Source organism: Pinus tabuliformis, chromosome 7 (genome assembly GCF_031772625.1).
Source record: "Pinus tabuliformis cultivar Carrire ecotype Pingquan chromosome 7, CPIR1, whole genome shotgun sequence".
NCBI lineage: Eukaryota > Viridiplantae > Streptophyta > Pinopsida > Pinales > Pinaceae > Pinus > Pinus tabuliformis.
In genome coordinates this window covers 1,555,124,900-1,555,131,136 of record NC_142293.1, presented here as the reverse complement: position 1 = coordinate 1,555,131,136, position 6,237 = coordinate 1,555,124,900, and positions in this window count along the sequence as shown.

Here is a 6,237-nt window from a genome sequence, read left to right as displayed (position 1 = left end):
AGTGTATATTCAGTTAGGGTTGTGAGAGCGTAATGCTCCACCTTCGATTGAAATCAATACAATCATAACCCTCGATTAAAGACTAGTAACCGAAGTGTCAGACAAACCGAGGAGGAGCGTAGGAAATCACACAATAAAGCCATCATGGAGATCCCTGGTTCGACTTTAGTTCCCGATGCTTCACACTTGGTGCATTATCACGAAACCAAAAATTTAGTAGTGAATCCAAGAGGGGTGCACAATATGTGAAATAATGCTTCAAAGGTACAACATGATGAATGAATTAAGCAACGCTAATAAAATGTTCGTTAAGAAATGGTCCAGCTCCAATTAATAGATTTAATTATTTATTAAACCATGATATATCCTCTAACACCTCAATGCACTAATGTTGTCACATAGGGCAAGATTAAATAGGCCAATTCCTTTTATATGGAAAGAATATAGTTATGCCCAAGGCATAGTTCATACCCTAACATTAACACAAATTATTAAGACATCGATTACATGGTGAGTAATCCATATATGGGTAAAATGGGTGAGAAACCAAAGGCAAGGGATAAGATAACTTAATTTATTATTGAAGTTTATATATATGTTAGGAGGAACCTGGGGTTCGTTACACAACTAATTATTGTTTCATTGTGGTTCCATCTTGTCTATTAGATAAAAATGTTATTCGATGAAAACACAAGTGAACCATCCAAGTATTAAATAATGTTTAATATTTCTTTTATCTCTGAAAGGCACAAGTGAACCATTCAAGTATTACGTAATGTTTAATATTTCTTTTATCTCTATTTACATGTATGAGTGAATTATTAACTTTTCCATAATACTTAACCCTGCTTTTATCTCCACTGACCCTAACGGTGTTGTTCATCGAAGCTTCTAAATATAGAGCCCATACCATAATCCCTTGTCGTAGTTTAAACCGTGTGCTTATTTGTCCTTTTGAATATTCTCTCTGCAATTTTATTCGAAATTTTATAATGATTTAAATTTTAAAATAATTTGTTAGTATCATAAATTTAAGTGCATAATCTAAATCATACGCACACATTTTTTTAAAGTTGAATTTACTTAAATATTAAAAAATTTATTTTAAATAAAAAAACTATAATCTAATTAAATTTTTATTATGTAATTTTAATTTAAAAAATTGAAATATAAAAAATAAAATCATTTTTATAAATAAACAATTGAAATTTCTATAAAATATTTTGTATTGCATCGAGAGGCTCATTTTATAGCCTAGGATGACCAGATGTGTATGTACGTGTTTGCTCAAAGTTAAATTAACTTTAGCTAATGTTGGTCAACATAAAAATAAAAAATTAGAAATCTAAATAATAATTATGTTTGTCTCTCCAATAAATAATAATAATGAAAATAGAAAAAATTAATGTTGGCCCAAACAAAATTAAAAATAACCATAGAGATTAAAAAAACTACAATACAATTATCTCATTCATTTAGATAAAAAAATTACAATACAATTATCTCACATGTTTAATAGTTCTTTTATCATATACTTTGAATTTGAATGGATCATAAATTTACCTTCAACAAAACCTTTTAGCACATTAAATTTCCAAATTAGGTAAAATTTTAAACATTTTTACTAAAGCCACTACCATTTCTTAAATCAAAGTAAAAAGGTTAATTCAACACAGAATCCAAAATCTTGCTCTAAAATCTTTTAATATTTCTTTTAATTGATTATTGTAAAATGAATCTTTAAAAAGAAAAGTATATGCTATCCATATACTAAAATCTATATACATATAAATATTTCCATGTTAAAGTTGTAATATTCGAAAATATTCAGTTGATGTAGTTTTATTATAATTTTTGTTATCATGCCATGTAAAAAACACCATTAAATCCTATATTAATATTGAAAGGTTAATATTCATATTAATATTATTATTAAATATGATATTAATGTTAATATTATTCAATTTAATAACTTTTAATTAATATAACATTAGATTTAATATAATATATATATTTTATATATTATAATGATATATATTAACTCTAGATATAGGGGAGAGGGAAGAACAAAGACATAGAATGATAGAGGTTGAGAGATAGAGAGAGTGAGAGAAAGTAAGAGAGAGGGAGGGATATAGAGATGGAGTTGGAAGGAGAGAAAGGGACGGAAGAAGAAAGGCATAGAGAGAGAAAAGTGGAGAGAGAGAGGGAGTGACAAGGAAGAGATGGAGAGGGAATGTTTATGCTTGGGGGAGAGATAGAGAGACAAACAAGGAGAGATGGATAGAAGTGGGGGAGAGTAGGACAGAGAAGAAGAGAAGGAGGGATATAGTGATAGAGTTGGAGAGAGAGTGAGAGAGAGAGAGAGAGAGTTGATGGGACTAATAGAGGGAGGTTGGAGAGAAAGGGAGAGAGAGGAAGGAAGAGAGCCAACACGTGAGAGAGAGGAGAGAGGAAGGGAGAGAGAGTGGAAGGTAAAAATAAATACACATAGAGACAAAGGTGGATAGAGTGAGAGGGATTGATAAGGGATATAGAGAGAGGGAGAGAGGAGAGAAGGAGCGAAGAGAGATAGGAGGGGGGGAGGGAGATAAGAGGAAGAGAAAGAGTGAGGGAAAGAAAGAGGGAGGGAAATATAGATAAACATGGAGAAAGAGTGTGTATTTTTTGGGGGTGATATAGAAATACAAAAGAGAGACAAAGGGAGATAGAGATATAGATGGAAGGTGGAGAAAGGGAAGAAGAGAGAGATAGAGGGAGAGATAGATAAACATGGAGAGAGAGAGACCATGTGTGTTTGGGGGGGCAGTGAGATATATATAAAAAGAAGTATAGATGGAGGGGAGAGAGAGGGAAGAATATTTATTTCACTAGATGCATTGATTTCAACATAAATGGTGATATCTGGTCCTATTTGATTGCTTGTGCTGAAGGAGATAAATAAAATTAGAGGGGAGAGGAGGAATGAAGAGAGAGAGAGGAGAGGAGTGAGAGAGGGAGAGAAGGATAAGAAAGAGACAGGGATACAAAAACATGGATGATGAGAGAGGAGGATTGAGGGAGGGAGAAAATGAGGGTTGGAGGGTAAAGAGAGAGAGAGAGAGAGAGAGAGAGATGGTTAAAGAAATGGATAGAGAGGAAGGATGAGAGGGAGGAGGAGAGGGGAAGGGAGAGGGAGGAGGAGAAGGGATGGATAAAGAGATGGAGTTGGAAGGGGAGAGATTGAGGGAAGAGAGTGAAAGAAGAGGCCTCCTAAGGAAAAATAAAAAAATAATAGTTAAAATAATAAGATAAGATTTATGAATTTTGAAGAGAAAAGGAGAAAACTACTTTTTTTAATTGTATTTTTGGCTTATCTTCTTATATGTTTACTCAAATTTCAAGTGTAGACACTCGTTGGATGGGGAATTAAATTCTACATCCAACAAGTGTCCATCATGCATACTTTTGAAAAAACCCACATTTTCAAAAAATGAAGATACATTAAAAAATGTGTTCAACACGCTTTTTTAATGTATCTTCATTTTTTGCAAATGTGGGTCTTCTCAAAAGTATGCTTGATTGGCACTGGTTGGATGTGGAATTTAATTCCCCATCCAACGATTGTCTACACTTGAAATTTGAGTAAAAGTATAAGGAGATAAGCCAATCATACAAGTGAAAAGAGTAGTATTTCTTATTTTCCCTCCAAAATGTTTACATGTACCTCTTTTTAAATTTAAAGTATTTTGATTGGTTTACATATTGTGGCATAGAAATTACGTGAAAATTCCATGGGCACTTTTAGGCTAAAATTCACTCTAATGTGGAGAGGGTGTGTGTGTATATGTTTGGGGGTGAGATAGAGAGAAAAAGAAGGAGAGATGGAGGGGGAAGAAAGAGAAGAATTTTGATTACACTAGATGCATTGATTTTAGTGTAGATATTGATTTTTAATGACATTTGAATTCTTACACTAGATGCATTGGTTTCACTGTAGATGTTGATTTCTAATCCTATTTGATTTCTTGCATTAGATGCATTCATTTCAATGTATATTTTTTCTAATTCTATTTTATTGCTTGCACTAGATGCATTGATTTCAATGTAGATGGTTATTTATAATCACATTTGATTTCTTGCACTAGATGCATTTATTTTATTGTAGATGGTGATTACTAATCCTATTTGATACTTGCACTAGATGAAATAATTTCATTGTAGATATTGATTTCTAACGATATTTGATTTCTTGCACTAGATGCATTGATTTAAGTGTAAATGTGATTTCTAATCCTTTTTATTACTTGCACTAGATGCATTGATTTTAGTGTACATGTTGATTTCTGATTTAATGTAATTGGATATATGATGGTACATTAATTTTAAAGTGATTGGATTAAGAGTATGATTGATTTTAGTGTAAAGACAAAAAATTATTGACGACAGGATTGATTTTTGTGGTATAGTAAAGCAACCTATTAATATTGGAGAGCAAGCGAGAGAAGGTAAGATGTTTATTACAATACCTCAAGCTAAATATTTGAATGGTTTATGATTTCAACTGCAATTTTCATATAATTGATATGAAAATATAGTAAAACTAGCAAGGGTGACAAAAAAATTAGTAGACAAAAATAGTGTAGATTGATCACAATGAAGACTATTTATAATTGGCTATATTCTTGTTATTCACATTTTTTTCCATTCAACACTATTAGATTGTCACTTTTCTTTCAAAATTTGTATTTCATCATTTTTCATAATTAAAGTTATTAACAATATCTATCATCTCAACGGATTGAGGTAGCTCAACAAATTTAAAAATAAAACTACTCTCCAAGATATCTTTAGTAATACTTGAAGGGATACTATTAAGAATTAATTAGTTGTCAAAAACCATGATACATAAAATTAAATGAAATAGATGTGCAATATTAATCCTCCTGCAAGTTATTGACAATATTGTCTTCCTTCTTCAATGACCAACTAATTACTAATAGACAATTACATACACATATAGAAATATAACACAAAAACTATAACATTCAGAAATATTACCATCCAAATCAAAACACATAAACGAACAAACCACTCAGAGAATCCAAACACAGACACGCAAAAACCACTCAAAACATGGAAACACAGATGTACAAACTATTCAAGGCCAACAAAATATATTAAATTAAAGAATAGAATTATATGGTCATGTCAAGCAAAGAAAAAATAATGTAAATTTCAAAGTATGACATTTATCTCAAAACTATACATAATAATGATAATATAAAGATATGGCATTAATTCCCCTAGCTTGAACCAACCTAGATCCATCCAACTCTAGATATATCATGCACCAAGAGGGATTGAAACCCTCAAGGTGAAAACCTTTCCACAAATTCTACACTTTAAAAAGAAAGTTTGCACCTTGAGAGATTTGATCCCTCTGGGCACATGATAGATTTGGAGTTAGATAGTTCTAGACTGGTATAATAAAAATTGTGGATACCATGTTATCATAGTCCTTTTATTTTAATCATTAGAACCCATCCAAACTAAGACATTGGAGTTGTGATTTTACATATATGGTCGTCCTTTTGTTTTAAGATTTCGAAGCATGAGGGATCACCTAATAATAGATAAAGTATTTCCCTCCAAAACTAGACGTTGTAGATTGATTATACACTCATCTTGGCCCCTTTAATTTAAGTATTCGAACACGAGAGTCACCTAATGACATAGATAAATTATTTCCCACCAAACTTAGACATTGTAGGAATGATTATAAACACATGGTCCTTTTACTTTGGACTTTTGAAAGATGAGGGGCCACCTAATAACATAGAGAAATCATTCCCCTCCAAACATAGACATTGTAGCAATGATTATAAAAACATGGTCCTCCTTTTACTTTAAGAATTTGAAGCATGAGGGGTCATCTAATAGCATAGAAAAATTATTTCCCTCCAAACCTAAATATTGTAGCATTTATTATTGGCTAACTATTGTCCTACATCCAATAGGAGATTGAATAATAGAGAGAAATTATTGCAAAGCGACTTTTGGTTCTTAATCTACCTTATTTAAATTTTACTTAAAAAATTGCAAAAGTTATAATTTTAAATCGTGTTTTACATAATTAAATAATTTTTTAATAATTGTTTTACATTTAAAATTTTAATTTTAATTTGTAAATGTTATAATTTTATTAAAAATCATATTATTAAGTTAGCTCATGGGAAGTTTAATTGGGATGACTTT